The 20,340-nt window shown below is 46.0% G+C and overlaps 1 long non-coding RNA gene across 1 annotated transcript in view; it reads right to left on the bottom strand.

Annotated features, from left to right (window-relative positions):
- LOC103464260 (uncharacterized) overlaps positions 1-19,494 on the bottom strand; it is a 34,575-nt gene extending 15,081 nt beyond the window's left edge. The window contains exons 1-2 of the long non-coding RNA XR_533625.3: positions 18,719-19,494; positions 17,061-17,281 (exon numbers count right to left, since the gene is read on the bottom strand). This is a non-coding gene — a long non-coding RNA (uncharacterized LOC103464260). The remainder of the gene's footprint in view (positions 1-17,060; positions 17,282-18,718) is intronic.
- Between the last annotated feature and the right edge of the window lie 846 nt (positions 19,495-20,340).

Here is a 20,340-nt window from a genome sequence, read left to right as displayed (position 1 = left end):
TGCACGGCCCTGATGCGGAGTGAAGGAGTACGGAAGCCTGGCGGGAAGCTGCTGGATGAATTTAATTGTTTTCGGCTTCGTTACGTTCACAGGAAGAAAAGATCTGAGAAGTAAAAGACTCGTCCGCTTCTTTGCCTTTCTGCTGATCCTCTCAGGTATGAAGCAGCTGAGCCAGACTTCCTGTCTGGCTCAGACAGACAGGAAGTGGCGATGTCCATCGCTCTGCAGGTTACGGAGACGCCTGCTGCTGTTCCGGCTGAGAACCGTCCCAACATGGACGCCCAGAACATTTTCGCCCAGTGAAATCCTGTTTACTGGAGCTGATGGTCCAGCTCTTTTCCAACACCCAGGATTTTATATTTCCTGTTTCTGATTAGAAACCAGATTTCCAAACTTTGCTTTTAAAGAAGCTGAAGTGAACATTTCCAAAACTCTGGAGACACAAAGCCTTAAAGCCTCTGACACCAACTCACCCGTCCAATTTGTGCAGAAAACATTTAGTCTGTCTGAACAGGAACGAGAGCAAATGAGGCCCAGAGTCCTGAAAGCCGATGCAAAGTGCCGAGTGTTTACGTTTCTCATCACAAATTCCTTCATTCCAGCCAGGCGGCACAGCAGGGGGTGCTCTGCCCTCAATTCAACTTCTGTCATCCACAGAAATACTCTGATGACTCGGCAGTCGTCGGGCGGATTACAGATGGACAAGAAGCTGAGCTTTAGGATCAGTCATGATTGGAGATTTCAGGAGAACCAGGGTCAAAGGTCACACAATTCAGAACGTGGAGGAATAGAAACACCTCGTTGTTCGTCTGGACAGCAGACTGGAGGAAACTAGGACTGTTTGGAGAAAATGACTTCATGTCAGAACAAAATATATTTTTTCCGGTATTGTTAAAGTATTTTTGTTTTTAAACTGAATTGACCTTTGAACTCCACAGCTCAGATCGTCCTCAGGTTTGGGTAGCAGGCTTATAGCCTGAAGACGCATCGTTCCTGATTTCCTCTGATGAAACCCTGATGCAGTGGCTGCACAGGTCAAAGGTCAGAGCTCAGGTGTGTCTTTCCTTTGTGTGAAAACAGTTATGAAGCTGTGCAGCGGCAGCCTGCTGCAGCAGCAGCAGGCTGCCGCTGCAGCAGGCTGCCGCTGCAGCGCTCCTCCCTCTGCTCCCCTGTCTTCTCATTGCATCATGAAAATCTGATCGCAGCGATAAAAACCTTCATGATGCAACTTTGCTGTAAAGCAGCTTGAAAGTTGAAGCGTCTCGTCAACGTGGTAATCAGAGGGAAACGTAGGGGGAAGTTGATCAGAACAGATGGCGCCTCTGTCATCACACGGACCTGCCAGCCAATCAGCAGCCGCCTCTTGTTCAGTGGAGATTTAAAATAGATTCTGGATTTGGACTCAAACGCGTCAGATGCCAAGTTTAAACACACCTGAAACGGTTCCACACCAACAATAATCACCTCCAGAGATGGACCGCCTGATACATCTGATCAAATAAACTTTCATTTTAATGTAACATTAGTGTTTTTATATTTTCACTTCAAAATAATCTGTGTTGCTCTCAGCAGCAGAGGAGGATGAGGGCGAACAAGCTCTTTTAATAACCTACAAGCAAAATCTCATATTTTTTCTATTAGTGGACTACAGCGCAGGGCATTCTGGGTAAATCCAACCAAAGCTAACATGTTAGCCTAGCGCTAGCAGCAGAAATGGCTCCTGGTCTTTAGCCTAAAGAGAAATCCTCCAACCGCTAAAATCCTCCATCTTGTTTCCATCTGGTGAAGAAGGAAGTTGCTCTCAGTGTCTTCAGTGGTTCTTGGTGCAGCGCCCCCACAGGCCAGGAGGGGAACAGGCTGGTTTGACTCCGAGCAGCTGGAGGTGGAGCAGATGTTCTGGGTCCAGTGGAACCCGGTCGACTGGACCATCAGGAGGGGAACAGGTTGGTTTGACTCAGAGCAGCTGGAGGTGGAGCAGATGTTCTGGGTCCAGTGGAACCCGGTCGACTGGACCATCAGGAGGGGAACAGGTTGGTTTGACTCAGAACCAGAGCAGCTGGAGGTGGAGCAGATGTTCTGGGTCCAGTGGAACCGGGTCCATCAGTGGGAAAACACCCTACAGCTATCCAACCCCCTGCTGTGTTTGAGACTTCTTAATGTCCAACATCTTTTCATCAGACCTTCTGAGAATCAAAAGACCAAAAATCTTCAAGATATTCATGAAATCCAGCTATCAGTGACAAAATCAGTGAAAGTTTTAAGGCATAAGAATTAAAGCATAAAAAAAAAACCAAATATGGACAGTTGAGAAGACACATCAGTTCCATCTGGTATTTATTTCTGTTCATCAGAACCGTGAGGTTCTTCTGTCCGACTGTTTCATCCTTAAAGACGTCTGTGACCCGCTGAGCGTCAACAGGTCCTTGTGTTTTACCAGCTCCAGTCTTACTGTTTATTCTGTTATAAAGTATCTGCTGAACTTGGCCTTCAGCATGATTTTTTAACACGGTAAACCTGGAGAGCCTGTCACGCCTCCGATTCGTTTATTCCAGCCCTGCAGGATGTAAAGTGAGGGAAGCGCTGACAGTTAATTTGTTCTGTGAGTGAAAGTCAAGAAGAGAGTTGGCTTTAGGAGCCGTTATCCTCGACGGGGCCACGAACAACACGGAGAGCCGAGCTGCAGCGGGACGCTCCCAGGAGCCGCCGCCTGAATGCGAAGCAGGCGCGGCGCTCAGAGGCGGAGAGCGCTGAGCAGCCGCTCCCCAGGCGCAGCAGCCATGTGTGAAGAAGAGGAGCGAGCATGATAACCCCGCTGAGATGATGGAGCAGAAACGGGCTTTCTGCAGCCAAACACTCGTTATGAATTAACAAGCAGTGAAGGACGTGCTAAAGAGCACACACACACACACACACACACACACACACACACACACACACACACACACACGCACACAGAAATAACAAAGCTGCTCGGTCAGCTACCCTGCTGAAGTCCTCACAGCCCAGATTTCCCTGCAGGTTCAGGTTTGATCCTCTGGTCACCAGAACATGACATCACTTATTAAAGTGGAACAAAACCAGAGAAAATCTCATCCTCATGATCTGATTGGACAACAACACAATCGTTCTAGAGAGAAATAAAATACGACATGTTTTATAACGAGAAACTTCTTCATCATAATGAGAAATAAAACTGGTTAAAACAAGATTTTATTAGTTCATCACTAATATATCAACCTCCAGGTAGAAACTAATCAATATGTGTCAGTTAATGTCATTAATTAAATAATAAGCTGCAGACATCACTGAATAATTCATGTTATCTAGTGACACGTTTATGTTTGAAAGACAGAATTTACATAAAATTTAAAAGACAAAAAACAAGGAAGTTTTTGTGAAAACAAGACATTTTATCTCATTGTAGATATTTTCTTCTTACAAGTTATGAAATTACGCTAATCTGACAGATTGAGTTTTAAATGTTTTCGCTGTGACTCTTTTCCATCAACTTGTTTCTTTTACTCTTTAACATCCTGATTTTCTGCTGTTTTACTGTTAACACCTTTCCACTTTAAACCAGAACATATTTTAGTTTCAATGAGATATAAATCTAATTCCAACAACTTTTATGTCTCTTTATAATGAGAAAACTTTGAGAATAATCCCAGAATTTTGTAATTTAGATTTTCTGAGCTGTGATCTCAGAAAAAACCAGCAGGAAGAAACAGGAAACCTGCAAAGTGTCACTAAAGCCAGCAGTTTATCTGGAGGAGGGCCAGCCGGCTCCGCTGGCTCATTATCCGTCCTGCAGCTGCTGCCGTGCAGGGCTAATACACACACACACACACACACACACACACACACACACACACACGCACACGCACACACACACACAGAGACACACACGCACACACACACACGCACACACACACACACACACACGCACACACACACACAGAGACACACACGCACACACACACGCACACACACACACAGAGACACACACGCACACACACACACGCACACACACACACGCACCCACGCACACACACACACACACACACACACACACACACACACACACACACACACGGTCAAATGAGGTTTTAAAAGGTAGGAGGAGTCGTTTGCAGCCTGCGAAGTGGAAATAAATACAGCTTGATTCAGCCAGAATGCGTTTTTCTCACAGTGATAAAAATAATCCCTGGACCTTTTCCTGCAGGTTAAACTCTCTGGTGTTCAGCAGTTTCCCGACTCAGGATCAGATTCTTACTATCCAGATTTTAGTTCAACTTTTCTGCAGAGATCAGGAAGCAAAAGGTTTCCTGCTTGGTGCAAATCGGACTCCAAGTTAAGCTTCTTTTAAGGAAATTTCCCGGCAGATGGAGATAAAAAGAAAAGGAGGAAAACAAACAGCAGGTCTGAAAAAGGATAAAATATTCCTGCTCTGTTTCCACCAATTTCTCAGTTTCTGAAAAACAAAGCGAGGCACCGACAGCCCGAGGTGATTTTCTGGCCCCGTCGTCCCAGAAACCCGCCGCAGCATGTAGATGTCATGAAGTACCGGGTCCGGTCAACATCCTGCAGAACCAAACAGCAGAACCAGACCTGGAAACGTCTGGAGGAGAAGGGTTTGGTACCAAACGACGCCACGGTAAACATGGTCTGGTCTTTGGAACGGTGAGGTTTATTTTATTTATTTATAGGATGCTAGCAGCTAGCATGTGAGCAAAAAGGGAATGCTAACGGCAGCATTAGCCTGAGCATCGGCTGTTTCAGGGCAGCCGAGCAAGTAATAGCTAACAATATTTATGGATCCTGGTCTTACCTTCACCATTTAATGTCCTGGTTCCTCTGACCGCTGGGATCACTGGGATCACTTAGATCACTGGGATCACTGGGATCACTGGGACCGCTGGGATCATTGGGACCACTGGGATCACTGGGACCGCTGGGATCACTGGGACCACTTAGATCACTGGGACCACTGGAACCACTGGGACCGCTGGGATCACTGGGACCGCTGGGATCACTGGGATCACTGGGACCACTGGGATCACTGAGACCACTGGGATCACTGGGACCACTGGGATCACTGAGATCATTGGGACCACTGGGATCACTGGGACCACTGGGATCACTGGGACCACTGGGATCATTGGGATCACTGAGATCATTGGGATCACTGAGATCATTGGGATCACTGGGATTGTGTCTCCAGTAAAGTTTCCCCATAGCTGAAGCTCCAACATGGCCGCCGCACAACCTCTGTCATTCTTTGAAGAGATTCCTCCGACTTGAGCTTCGATTATTGGTGATCAGGTTGGATCCAGGCCGGTCTAGTTACCCAGAGAGCTGCAGGTTCATGTCAGTCTGTTTGGTTGCATCAGTCGCTGCAGGAGATGAAGCGTCTCCAGCCTTTAGCTACCAGCTGATCAGTTCCAGTCTTCAGTCTCCGAATCAAGTTTATTTATTCACTTTCTTTTTCTTTCTGACTTCTTCTCTTGCGCCTTACTTGTAAGTTTAACCATGAAAAGCTCCGGCGTGTTGAACATCTGTTGGCAGTGAAGCTATTTTTCCCGCCTCGTTCTTTAATCAAAGCTCGGCGTCGGAGCGCCGCCGCTCCCGCTCCGCTGTGAAGAATGTTCTCAGCGTGTCGCAGGGAAAGCAGACAGAGAACAAACACTGGGAAGAAAATGCATTTCTTCCTTCTCATGCAGGAAAAGCTGCTTGCTGACAGAGAAATTCACAGATGTCATAACGGATTTAAAGAAATGTGAGTCCGCCGGCGCGGCTGGACACAACGAGGCGTCAGCAGCAACAGCTGCAGCCACTTTGAGACGGAAGGTCAAGAACCGCCAGACTATTAAAGCGGCTCTTGAAATGAGTTTTGTGGGCGCCTGCTGATGGATGCTCTAAAAAACTGAGGGCACTGTTGACCAAAATTGGTTTTCAGACCTTGCTGATTGGCTGGGGAAACTTTTGTATGGAACATGACAGAGTAATTCCTGCAGGGTTCCTCTGAGCAAGGCACCCTGCGGCTGCGTGTTGAACAGCGGTGGAGCGCTGGAAGAGAGGAGAAATCCTCAGGAAAGGGTTAATTAAACACAAAACGTAACAAAAGAAAATGTTGCTCATGCTTTTCAACTTGAAAACGTTCCCATGAAAACTTGAGAGAGCTGAAAAACGTGTCACGGTGTGCTCAAAGCGTCGGGCATCATTAGTTTAGTGCAATAAAATCTGGAACATACGAGTTTCACTGCATAAAAGGAATTTAAAAAGAATCCCAGAATAAAAATGAAACCTGAAAATGACACTCTGAGGGTAAAAGTAGAAACCTGAAGGTTTTATGGGTTTCGGTTTGATTGGCTGAGTGGATTATAATACGAGCGTCATGTTTGTCTCCATGCTGTGGCGCAAAAAGTGGGCATGCAGCGCATAGGGGCGCTGCACCACAGGGGGCGTCAGAACCCCGTCTGGAGGGGGCGGCGCGCCTTATGCCCCTTCACCTCGCGCCCATTAACGGGGTAAATGTAGCGAGTTTTACTTTTCACGCACCTTTCACGGGGTAGAGCGAGCGTACCTGAGAAGTGCAGCGCATGTGCTCCTTTACGTACCTTCCTTCAGGGGGGGGGGGATTTATGTGTTCGCATCGACCCTGTCTCCATGGCAACCAATGATTCATGGATGAATGACAGATATCAGAGAAGCCTTTAAATGTTTTCTATCTTAATGTCTTTAAATTTAGAAAAATATTAAAAAAAACAATATTTTCTCAGAAGTTGTTTCCACTTTTTTTTCTTCTAAATTTTTGTGGCGCATCACAAATAAGGAGAGAAAAAACTTACTTTTAATTTTCCCTTTTTTAAAGGGCCAGTATTGCTGGTTTTCCACACACAGAGACATTTTATAGAAAATCAGATGTGACTCCAATAAACTGGGTCTCTGTCTCTTTAAGAAGCTTCTGTTCTCTCTGAAGCTCCGCCTCCAGGAAGTCTCCCCAACACGGCTCCTCTATGAACCCTTAACGTTTCTACCAGCGCTGCTCTGAGCAGCTGCTCCTAAACCAACCAGTCAAATGTCTGGTGTGTGTAGAAACGTGGTGAATGAAACTCATCAGAGTTTAACCGGTTTACAGCAGAATGTTACCAACTTTGTGTTTGCTGGTTAAAAGCCTGACCTGCCTTTGGTCAGTAAAGCTCATCATCGTTTTCTTCATTCAGTTATTGCTTCACCTGCACACATGGCCTCCGTACAGGCGTTCACATCTGCAGTAGCAGTGAGGTTTGACAGAAAAACGTCTTAACGCAGCCGAGCGCCGTCAGCCTGGGAGACGGTGAAGGTCGAGGCGTTGAGCCTCTCCGCCGGCGCTGGAATCAGATTTTACTCAGGCCTCACGCTTCCCTCCCCTCATCTACATCTGCCTGCTCACCGGTTTCACCGTTTCTCACCAGGTGTTCCCATTCACGTAATTTAATTTCTACATGTAGTTTTTCTTTCTGAGTTCTCATGGAAATCTTTTCTGTCGTGTTGCCACAAAGCGAACATGAAACTCCGCAGCAGCTCCTGTTAAGGGGACTTTTCAGATGTGATTGAAGTATTCATTGTGCGCGAAGCTCGAAAATCAATTTTAAACAGAGTGAAGAACGTCTGAAATGGGACATTTATATTCTAAAAAGCAAATAGGGACGCAGTGATGTAGAAAAATCGGCGCATCTTTCCAGGAAAGATCCATGAAGCTTCACACAGTTCAGAATTTGTAGCTCCAGTGATTTTCTTTCAGGTGTGCAAAATCTCGCCGCACACGTTTTATTGATTTTTTTCCTGACATCAACACAGGAGGCAAAATCCTACAAAAGCTATTACAGACGAGAAAAACAAAGTTGTTTTCCTGCTCTGGAAACTTTCTGAGGCCTTTTTCCGTCCCTGGGTCGAGACGACGGGTCAGGAATCTGAGCTGCTCCATTTAAGCTGCTTTTAATCTGTTTATCTGACACGACGCTTCACTTCACAGGAACAGAGAGGAGGTGATTGCAAGCAGCAACGAAACACAGAAGCATCTTCAGGAAGCGCCGCTGCGCCGCGTCTTCCTGCTGCTGAATGAACCTCGGATCAGCTGATGGCTGATTTGTTCGGCGTTGAAAGCTTCGGAGGCTTCCTCCTGATCTGGGTATTCACTTCTGAAAGCTTCTCCCTGAAAACATGCTGTCACCAAAGAATGTGCTGTGATTATCTTCCCCAGCAGCAGCCTGGCAGGCGGAGAACCGGATCTCTGCTCGGCGTCCCGACCCGACCCGACCCGGCTCACACACCGCCGGGAAAAACCTTCTCTGGTTTACAGGTGAGATCTGACCTACGTCACTTAACCATTCCAGGCGCCATGATGTGTTGAGCAGCGCGACTGAAGTCGGTTTCCAAAGTTGTACTTGTTGAGCTGCTGTGTCTGTAACTCACCTGTCCATGGCCAGACCCTTACCTTCTCCTTTCTAATCATACTTACTTAAATGAACGTTAATCTTCTTGCCTTGTAAAATACCTTCGATTACACCGAAGGCTGCCAGCCATCATGGCTGCTGTCCAGCGCCGCTGCATCTTTCCTCATTAAAGGCTTTACAACAAAATGAGAAGTTTGGTTTCTATCCTGCCGACCGCGCAGCGGATCGTTTTTAAAGTGAAATCAACTGAATCAAAGCGCTGTTAGACCCGGCTGCCTGTTTTCTGACAGGCTGTAAAGGAGCCTTGCTGTTCTGACGTCCGTCATGGCGGAGTGGGCGGAGTTACGACGTCACAATAACTTCCTGACCGCTTGATGGCCAGCTGATCCGCTAAAATGAAAACAAAGAGGTAATGTTCCAGGTCAAGATGCAGTGAAACACTGATTTCCTCTCCAGGTATCACAGTTAAAATGACGTTTTCAGATCAGAAGTGAATGAAAAGCAGCTCAAAGTTCAAAGCTTTTTTAAAGGAATTTAAAAAAGCAAGAAAATGGGTTTAAATAAACAATAAAACAGTAAAATGAGCACACAGTCATGTTGAGCTTTGTTTCATCAGCATCAAATGTTTACGCTGCTGTGTTGAACACGTTAGAGGGCTCATGTTAAACACACACGTTCATTCATTCATGGCAGGAAATGAAGTTCAACAAAATGAAATTAGACTAGAAGCAGAAAGAGAAAGTTTCAGATTCCTCTTTTATAAACCGTTCACAACGAAGTCCAGCTAAAACTTCAGAGATTCATTTTGTAACAAAATTCAGAGGAAAATAGCAGCACTGTGCGAATCAGAAAACTGAACTAATCCAGAATCAATAATAAATGTTTCAATCACATTTTAAATCTACCTCTTCTGGCAGAGACCTTAGAATAACCGCTTATAATCAAATGTACCATTTTATGATGGAAAATAATCTCTTCAGTCGTTTCCAGATTACATCGGATCTCTGCGGCTGCACCGATAAAAATCCTGAACAAAGTTTAATTTATTTCGTCTTTGCTCCACATTTGACTCAGCCGACCACAATTTACTGACTGGTTCTCTGCTAATCTGCAGATAATCTGTGTCATTTATGAATTACGCATCTGGACAGGTAAATATAAATTGTTTGGTTCCTCGAGGGTCTGTATTTAAGCCACTTATATTTAGTACAGTCCTGATATCTTAAATAATACAGTGCAATATCTCATACTGGAGGTGGGAGACAAAAATCTGTTTTTCAGTGCGCTGCGATGCAGACATGGATTATTCTGACTCCATTAAGGTCTTTGACTCTCTGGAATGATCTTTCTATAAAACTCCTCAGATCCAAGAAATGGGAAAGTTTTAGCTGCTTGTGTGCAGAAATCGCCATTGTTTCATCTATAACGTCACATTCTTCCCTTGTCCAGATCCTTTGCTTTAGTACGGATCCTGTGTCCTTCCGGACCTTCTGGATGAAAGCAGACACACGTCGGTTCCTCTAGCTGGACCCACCAGAACCTGCAGGTTCCAGCTGGACGCTGAGCCGTCGCTCGGGCTTACCGCCTGTCACGCTGTCGGACGCGGGCGGCTCTTCCATCTCCCTCCTTTCATGTCCTGGTCCACCGACGACGTGTCTCTCAGAGTTTCACTGTAAATGACTGGCACTTCGTCGCCTGCAGCACATGTCAGCATGTCGCGTCCTTCCATCTGCAGCAGCTGCACCAGAAACGCCCGACGCCGGCTTGAAGCCGCGCCGCTGAATCTTACTCTGACGCTTCTTCTGGACCCAGAGACCAGAACAGGAAGAACCTTTAAAAGTGACGCTGGTTCCAGCAGCGCGGTGCGTTTACTGAGAGGAGGTTACCATGGTTACTGCCATGGTTGACTGGTCGTTCATATTTATGCTTACAGCGAAGAACTACTGATGTTTCACTAAAACCACATAAGAGTCTGTTTGTTTCGGTCATGAAGAATATTAGAGCGCCATGGAGAACCTCCAGGTCTGTAACACCTCCACCAGACTCCGGTTAAAGCTGAGGCTCTCTGGGAAGAACCTGGACCGGCCCTCAGGTTGGACGGACGTTCGACCATCTCGGTGTTCGGGTCCATCTCGTCCTTTCTTCACTAAGAGTCAGGAGAGTTGGGTCATGATGAGAAGAACCAGAACCCTGGTCAAAGTGACTGAATTGAGTTTTTTTCTGAATCAGTCATACAAAGACATGAACTCTCCGTCAGAAGGAATCGGATCAGGAGTCGGATCAGATGGTTCGGGAATCTTTATGGGTACCCAGGGAGGAGACCTCTTCCTCTGACCCGGTTCTGACCCGGAGCGTCCTGGAGAACTGAATATCTCCGTTAAACTCACCATGAAGGACTTTCAAGTGTTGCTATGAAGAGGAATGTCTGGAATTTTCCCTCCATGAGTCGGAAGATCAGCGGACGATGTTTGCACAGATCAGTTGTTTGATGGCTTTCTGAACATTTCCAATGTTACATTTTACTTTAAAAAGTCTTGATATGGAGGAAGCTCTTAAAGCTTGAATAAAGCAGCCAGAGTCGGAGACATCAGTTCACCTCAAAGGAAGGAGGAGGACGGCCTCGGTCCGGCCTGGAGGCTTGGATTAAACCCGACATCGTTAGCACCGACAGCGATTAGCCTCCATACGAGACCCTGCTGCTGCTGCAGCAAAGCTACTGTTTGGTTTTATTAACGTCTCTCATGTTGAGCCATAGAAGCAGAAACATTTCAGCTCAAAACCTGCAGAACTGAGTTTAGGTGATGCAGCAGCTGCCGTCCAATCAGATCCGAGTCTGAGCTTCCACTTATTAATTATCCCATCATTCAGATGATAAATAGAGGACATTTATCGATATTTATATCCAAACAACAAGACAAATATGGACAGAGAAGAGCAAACTGAAGAAGAGAAGAATTAGCCTCCTGGGCAGGGCTGAAACTATCGGCTCTCAATATGCAACTGATGGCTTATTGATCCGTCCCAACGTCAGCTCCGAGGAGCAGAGATTCCTGGGAGGAATAATTACAGACGGAGCGGTCAGTGGCTTCAGACAGAGAGACGGAGAATCAAGATGCTGGAGGCGGAGCGGGTGGAGACCGACCCAGAGGAAGAGGAGAGAGGTGAAGGATGAGAGTGACTCCAACCCGATATGATCACTGACATTTTCATCAGGACTTCGTTTTGTAATGTCATGTCAAAGCAGAAACGCGCCATAAACGGACGGTAAATTTAATGCTGCGTGTTGAATCTGCATCACAAAGACAGCAGAGGAAGCAGCAGTGAAACACACAAGAGCTGCTCCCTCTTCACAGAACCGCTCTGGATCTGGAAGGTCCAGATTAAGACATGAAGAAGGAGTAGGAAGCCAACATTTAGCAGCTCCAGGAACGACAGCGTCCGTTTCTGCACCCTGAAGCGCGACCCGGTGAGCGTTAGCGGCGGATCCGGAGGCGCGGATCCGTCAGCGTTTCCCTCCACAGGAAGTGAATGAGTGATGCTTCTCCATCCCTGCAGCAGATTCACTCTCTGCTGACGGCAGAAAACCACTGGTTCCCGCTGAAGATGACACCATGAATGTGCTGCAGGAACGACTGAAACGTTTAATTTCTTCAGTTTTCCACAGTTAACACGGTTCAGCCCTTCAGGACAGTGAATGTGGATTTTTTTGCAGTAGAAAAGGAGAAATGTTTGGACGCAGCCGCACAGTTTCTTCAATTACTGCCAAATGGTTGCCATGGCGATGTTTAAAGCCAGGACCAGCTTGGCCTCCATCGGTTCACCGCCCGCTTCCAGCCGACGGTCAGGACAACCAGGATGGTTTTAAAACCAAACTGCCGTCATGAAAAGGTTTTCTCATCGTTATCCGTGAACCCGGCTGAATTATTCCCAGTTGGATTCCGATAAACGCTCCGCTGATGCAGCAGTGTGGCAGCCACACTGGGATTGACTCCATTTCTGCTTTTTTAAACTTATTGAGGAAATCTTTGGGTTTAAATGAACTTTTTATCCAACTGTGGAATAAAAATAGATATTTTATTTTGCTTCCCAAACGACTAAAAGCTTTAAAGTTTGTTTCATTTCAGTCCGAACCTCCGTCTTCCTGGATCATTTCCTGTTTTAGGTTTCTATGTAACCGCATTTAGTTCATTTCTCTGTTCAATAATTTTAAAATACTGTTTAGTTTCTGCGGGCTGCACAGTGGCGCAGTTGGTAGAGCTGTTGCCTTGCAGCAAGAAGGTTCTGGGTTCGATTCCCGGTCTTTCTGCATGGAGTCTCCATGTTCTCCCTGTGCATGGTGGGTTTTCTCCAGGTACTCCGGTTTCCTCCCACAGTCCAAAAACATGACTGTCAGGTTAATTGGCCTCTCCAAATTGCCCCTAGGAGTGTGTGTGTGCATGGTTGTGTGTCCTGTGTGTCTCTGTGTTGCCCTGCGACAGACTGGCGACCTGTCCAGGGTGACCTCGCCTCTCGCCCGAAACGTTGGCTGGAGATGGGCACCAGCACCCCTCCCGACCCCATTGAGGGAAAAAGGGTGCAAGAAAATGGATGGATGGATGTTTGGTGTTTAGTTTCTTAGTTTATTTTGTCTTTTGCTTGTTTAAAGTGTGTTTCTCTGGCATTAATGTTGGTTCTTTACGCTTCAGCCCAGCTCTTCCAGTCTTCATTAGTTTCTCTCCTTCGGTTATTTTGCCGTTTCTTCTGGTTCGTTTTTCATCATTTTTAACTCCTGTCTCAGTTTTTAAGTCTTTCACTAACTGTGTTTCCATCAAAGATTTTTATGCACATTTTGAAGCACCGATGGGAAAAATTTGGAATAACTTTCTGACTTTGGCTGAAATGTTTCAGTGTGAGGAGTTTTTAGCTTTTCTAATAAAACTGATGCTCGACAGAGAAAATGAAAACGTTTTCTGAATCATTTTTGACATACATGTACCTCGCGGCTGATCTGTTGTCTGCATTGGTTAGAATTTAATTTCTTTCTCTCGTTCAACTCCAAAGAATATGATTTACTGAGTGCTTCCTGTAATCCACACTGGGATTAGTAATCCCAGTGTGGTTAAGCTAGTCAGCCACGTTTGCTTCTGGGATAATTCTGGCTGGATATTTGAACTGAACCAGATCTTCACATCATCAGTAAAGTTTTAGTTGGGTTCAGGTTGAATAAACGCTGATTCAGCTTAAATTAACTGTTGGGTTCATGAACTGAAGCACAGAGTTAAACCCAACAAACATATCGACTGGTTTGCCGAGTCGCTCCGTTAATCTGCTGATTTTAATCCTCATCGGTTATAAAAAGCACAGCCTCAGAAGTTCGGTGTGGCTTGGCGGCGCTCAGCAGGAAGACGCACACATCGCCCTCCTTCCTCTCCGTCTGAGATCTGCCTCTCGCTGCAACGTCAGCAGCTTGAAAGATGTAACTGTTTATTAAAACCGACAAGATTCATTGCCAAGTCGTGGTGAATGTGTGTGTGTGTGTGTGTGTGTGTGTGTGCGTGTGCGAGAGACTAAACGGAAGAAGGATGGAGGAGAAGAGAATAGAGAATCAGCTTCTTCTGTCAACACAGCTGCTTAGCCTTTGTAAGAACCAGCTAAGCTCTTTCTCTCTCTCAGAAAAGGAAATGTTCAGGAGGAGAACCAGAAAACACACAACCAAACACGAAACGAACAAAATGCAGGAAATGTGGGACGTAACGTAGCTGCAGCAGAGGAGGAGGAAAATCCCTCATCCAGAAGAGCCAGGAAACAGATTCTGACTCAACGTTTCACTGTTTACCAGAGGAAGTGATGCAACAACTGGAGAGCATCATCATCATCATCTTCATCGACCCTGTCCGCTAACCCACTGAGATCAGATCAGGACTAAACTAGGAGCCCCGGACGTTTCACCTTTGACCTTTCCCAGGGTTAAGTAGCAAACCACCCTCTGAAAATACGTGAACAAAAAAACAAGACACAATCCCTGCTGGAAGCAGAAAGAGCTGCGTTTCCATTACAAATATCCACAAAACTTCGTTGGTGAGCTTCCGTCGACGTCCGCTGAAATGCTCCATCTGCTGGTGGAAGCTGGAACTGCATTCACCTTCAGCAAGCAAAGCATTATGGGTAATCCCCATACAAAAGCCACACGTCTCTCTGTGGTTTTAAAGTCTCGTTTCTCTGGATGAGCGGATTTTGACCCGCTCAGCACACAGCCGTCCTGAAAACCTTCGGTTTGTTAGAAAGACGCGTCGCCATGGTTTCTGACCGCCGATGCTTCTCATCCACAAAAAACTTGGTCCTCACAAACACTTTCCAGAAGACATCACACCTCGCTGCGCTGCGCTCGTCTGTTCACACACCCAAAGAGCCGGCTGAACGTCAGGCTGATGAAGGTAACACAACGAGACTGAGGATGCTCTCATGCATCTCGCTGCCACATCAAGTCTTCCTCCTCAGCAGGAAGGTGTGAAGCAGAAGCATGCGTTCACATTTAGAGCCGCGGCCGAGCCCAAAGGGAAGCGGCTTCCAGCGGCGGCCGAGGACGGATGGAGCCTGGTTAAATGGAAATGAGTGAAAATACATTCTGGGGGTAATGATATGGGCGCACCGCATCTGAATCCTTCACAACTCGTCTCCTGCGGTTCTGCAGACAGATGGAGTCTGTTAGCTGCTCCTGGTTTTGCATTTCTCTCTCTCTCTAAACGAAACTCGGAGCCAAACGGTTTCTTTGTCTCTGCCGTGGATACATCTGCTCATTCTGACACAAAGTATGAAAAACTCTTTTAATGTGGCTCAGTAAGTGAAAGCATGAGAGCAATTTCACACAGATGAACGCAGAAGCGCTGAGCTAGGCGTACTTTCTACAGACAGACAAAAGAAGCGTTTAATGGCTGCAGTAAAACATGCTGAAGAGCAGAAGTGGTCAGCAGCCCTGAAACTCCTCACTGTTATAATTACAAACGTTTTATGATTAAAGAAAAAGGAGAATCTGTTGAACGTTCTGCTCAGCCTGCGGCTTTTTCACAGGAGAAGAGAAGCAGGAGAGGCTGCAGGCAGCGAGACGAAACACTGCATGGCGGGTCGGATTCGTGTGAGGGAGAAACCGTCCGACCCGGATGGGTCCACTGGGTTAAATGTGTTGGCAGCTCAGATGTCTGAACGTCCTGCTGATGTCCCTCTCTCTGCTGCAGCCTATCAGCACCTTGCTCCCGGTTCTCCGTCCGACTCGGACCGGCAGGTGGAGGTGTTCGCGCTGCCAGGACATCCTGGAGGAAACCTGCACCGGCTGAACGTCGTCCCTGAGGATTTGGGCGCAGATAGTGGTGGACAACGCTAACCAAGACGATAGCAGCGCTAAAACACGGCATTTAGCTAAAGCATCAACTCAATTCAGATTATATTCAGACCTGAAAGATTACAACCATCAAGCACCAACTTAAATTTGACATAATTGACTTTTGAATCTTGTTCTCTGCTTCCTGTGTTTTGTTTCTGTATGTAGAGTTTATAAGAGGAAATGGAAACCGTTTCTTCAAAATAAATCTGTTGTCTTTGTGAGCCTTAATTATCTTCCACCAAAATAGAGAAATGCCCTGAAACATCCAGCAGTATTTTATGATGAAGGGTTTGTGCTCCAAACGGCTCCTGATCAGACCCAGGATGATGATGATGATGATGATGATGATGATGGTGATGATGAAACCACCTCGCCATGCGACAGGAGGAAAACTCAGCTGCAGGTTTTCCTCCTGACTCCGGTGTTGTATGTTGCCACTCAGCCTTTAGTGCTTCGCCCGAGTTGGAACCAAGCGACGGATCAGCTTCAGCAGACAGCCAGCGTTTGATCAGACGTCAGGAGAGTTTAATGTTTGGTTTGGAAACTCCTTCAGCGCCGCCTCATCAAACCAACACGGACCAATCAGCATGTGGAGGAGCTGCTTCAGGTTTAATCAGGTTTAATGAAACTGAAGGAGGCAGAGCTTGGCTCCTTCCTCTCATTAAGCCTGAGTGACGTGTTGAAACCGCAGCTCCTCTCTGCAGACCGGACGGCTCGTTTCTCCTCCATCACTCGCCTGCCTTTGTGTTTTACTGCCGTCTTTCTGTCTATTAAACATTCAGTCTGTGAGGCAAACCAACGACACATGGGGACTGATGAGAAACAGAACAAAGGAAGAAACAACAAAAGAGACGCAGAGCATGACAGGCGGATGTGTTTGTCTCCTTTCTGCTGCATGCATGAGCTCTGATATGATGATTAAACTGCAGATTATTTGCTCCTGATCTACAGAAACCAAACTGGAAGCGGAATGAATGATCCAACATTAACAGGTTTACAGCAGATTATTTCATTTTATCATTATTAGTAACTTATTTTTATTTTGTTAGCAATTCTCATACTGGTTTGTTGTGCAGTGTTTTTATTTTTACAAACCAGAACTTTGAACCTTTCCTGAACGGTGTCGAGGTAATGAAACGTCTCTTCGTCCAAAATATGTCATTTAAACTCATTTAATGCCATCAAAATCAAAACTTTTTGACCCTTAAAGGATTTTATTCAAAAATTAAGAAAAACCCAAGTAGAAAATAATTGGAAGCAGTTTCTACCTGGACAGGTGAGTTTTTCCCTCCATGTTTGATGCAGGAATCCTGCAGCATGTTTGGATCCTGCAGAAAGTTTCGCTGCGGCGTCGAGCCGCTGGCTGTCCGTCTGATCCACCAATCAGGTGACAGAACCAGAACCAGAACCAGGCAGGAGGGAAGCAAAGGGCTGAGCTGCAGGGGAATTCTCCAGATTCCAGACACGTTCCTTCATCGCCTTCAGATTCCTGAGAGCAGACATATTTGGATGAGCTTCATGTCTGTAAATGAATACGTTGTTTGTCTTTAATCAACAGTAAAACCTTCTGTTTGCACAGAACTGGACGTTTTAATCAAATAAAAACGCTCCGGCTGCAGAACGAAACCACAAACAAAAATCCATCCTGTTTGGTCAAACGGATCAAAAAGTGATCGGGAGAAAGAAGGAAAGAGAAGAAGAACAGGGAGAGAATCCGGAGCGCCAAATCCCATTCCTGACGTGGAGCAAAACTCCGCTTAGCGGCTCACATTGCCGCTGCGCGCCGGCGTCCCGCTGGGCCCTGAACACAACATTTGTTTGGACACGGCGAAGTAAACAGGATTTCAGAAAGATTTAATTCTGCACCGTTGCATTCTGGGTAAATGTTCTGCTTTGAGGTGACTGGACGTTTACCAGGAAACAAACATTCCAGGTTCTGGTTTTCCATGATAAGCTGATGAAAAGAGGCCAGCAGGAAGTGGTTCTGGCTCCGTTCAGCTGACCCGGTTCCTCAGTGGAAGGTCCATTCAGAACCAGGAACTGGGTTTACACTGACAGTAGAACCACCAGAACCTGCTGCTGGGTCAGGATGAGAGTGGGACCCATCCGTCCGTCTGCAGCGTGGCTCCCTGAATCCGGGCGATGGGGTCAAAGGTCAGCTGACCGGTTTCTCTGCATGTCAGCACAAGAACAATAAAGTTTTACCCTAAGATAAAACCTGGTGGGAAGTGATGGGCGGGTTACTCTGCTCCACATCATCTGGACCATCAGGATCAGCTGATATTCTAAAAACACCAGAATGTCAGGTCTGAAACAAACAGACGTTTCCTGTCCAACAAACCGAAACACAAAATGATCTGAGGAACGGAAACAGCAAAAAGCTGACGTCAGCAGGTTGTGAACAGATTAAAAGATAAACAACTAAAAATTATAATTGTTCAAAACAATAATGCATGAGAGGAGCCATTATGTTTTATTTTTATTTCGAACATGATGGCAGAATAAAATAACAGACAAAAACAGCCATTAACTCCGTTTAAACTGCTTAGCTGGATCGACCAATCAGAAGCTTAGCAAGTTATGAAATACGAACTGAAATAATATTCCCTTCAGCTCGGCCTGATAACCAATACTTCTTATTTTCCCAAAGCAATAGTAAACAATAGCTAAATATACAAACAAAGCCAATAACACAACTACAACCATTTTCGTATGACACCGACGATGCCTGAACTTTATGACAGCGTTTCTGGTGTCAGTTAAAGTGGAAATGGCGCCGCCATTACGCAGCCTGGTGTCTGCTGAGCAACAACGGTTCGGTTCACAGGTTCAACTTTACTAAAACCACATACAAGTTAAATATAAAGCATCGGAATCAGATACGGTCTTGCTATATGTGATTTGTAAGCGTCTCATGCAATATTACCTGAATGAACAGCAGAAATGATGAATCAGGAACCAGCGGAAGCTGCAACGCGGTTCACTCTGCCTTCACGCCACACTGCCCCCTGGTGGCGGACTCCACAACCGCATTCACCTCAGGATCAACAAATTTCCTCTAATAAAGTGTAATTAAACATTTTCAACATAAAATAAAGCAAATGTGACTGCATAATATGTAAACAAGTGGATTCCTCTGATCGGTGCATGTGACACCATGAGGCTGGCTGGGGAAGGTGGGGGCAGCATCATGCTGTGGGGATGCTGATCTTCAGGTGGAGGTGAAATGTTTCAGTCGGTTTAAATCTCCTGTGTTTCATTAGCTTGTCCGTCAGATTTATGGGCGTACCAGAAACACACAAATACAAAGGTTCTGGTGGGAACTTTTGTTTGTAAAAAAAAAAAAAATAAATAAAAATAAGAATTAAAAAAATGACTTAATTGAAACTAACACGTTAAAGTCCATGCTGTAATTAGAATAAAGTTGAGCCACCCGCCTGGTTTTTGCTTCCTTCTGTTGTTTGGAAGTGAAACAGATTGGGAGCCTGTGGTGGTTCTGTTTGGTTCTGATCCGTACGTAGGAGGCCGTGCTTCAGGACGCTCCCACGTTTCTGTTTGGCTTCACATCCACTTTCCCTTCATTTGAAGTTTCTGCCCTTTCATTCCCAGATCTGGACGTCGGCCAGAAGCCGCAGGGCAGCAGCAACAAGTCGGAGCGACGACTCGACGGCCGGGCCGGCAGAACCGGATCCACCCGGGGAATTAAGCCTCTGCTTTGATTCACACAAACAGTTTTATCTACAGCCTGCAGCAGCAATCGGCATTAGTAAACACTGCTGATTGACTGTGTGACTCCTGCTGCTGTTTTAGCAGTGAGAACACCGAGGATATATTTCATGTTTTATGAGTGAGGAACAGTTGGGGAGCGGCGGTAAATCCAGCGCCTGCTGCCATCATCTGTCAGCGCTTTCATTAAAAATATGCAGATGCATTTTTAGGCTTGTTTCTGTCTGAGATCAGAGAGATGAAAGCAGAACGAGGAGCAGGCAGAACCTCCCGGCTCAGTTCAGGTCCAGAACCAGCAGAACTTCAGGTGAGATTCAGATCTTCATCACCGTTAGAAAACAGCAGCTGCTGCATCCGGTTCGTTTATCACGATGTTTAAATCGGATCATCTCAGAAACTGCAGCACAGCAACCAGGTTCACAGAAACCAGAAGGAAGCAGAAAACTGTTAAATCCAGATTCATCTTTAAAGACAAAGTCATGAATGAACCTGGAGCAGCTGAGCAGAGGATTCTGGGAGTTCGCCCCAAAACCACATCACATCCACGTTGTTGTTATTAGTGGCTATGCAGCTTCAGCATCCAGCACACAAACAATCTGGTTTTAAATCTTCTTTGTGTTTTTCAGGATTTTCTGCCTGCGATGATTTCGCTCCTGGATCAGCTGGACGGTAAACCACAGAACCTGCAGGTTCTGAAGAAATTCTTCTGGACCTCTCTGTTAAACTCTCCAACTTTCACAGGCGATCTCTTCATTTCTTCCTTGATTTTAAGTTAATGCAGAGCATATAATAAAATATTTTTAGCTCTCCGCGTTTTAATCA

This window comes from Poecilia reticulata, chromosome 5 (assembly GCF_904066995.2).
Source record: "Poecilia reticulata chromosome 5, P_reticulata-male-v2, whole genome shotgun sequence".
Taxonomy (NCBI): domain Eukaryota; kingdom Metazoa; phylum Chordata; class Actinopteri; order Cyprinodontiformes; family Poeciliidae; genus Poecilia; species Poecilia reticulata.
The sequence above is the reverse complement of the archived record's forward strand: the minus strand, read 5'-3'. Positions and strand labels throughout refer to the sequence as shown.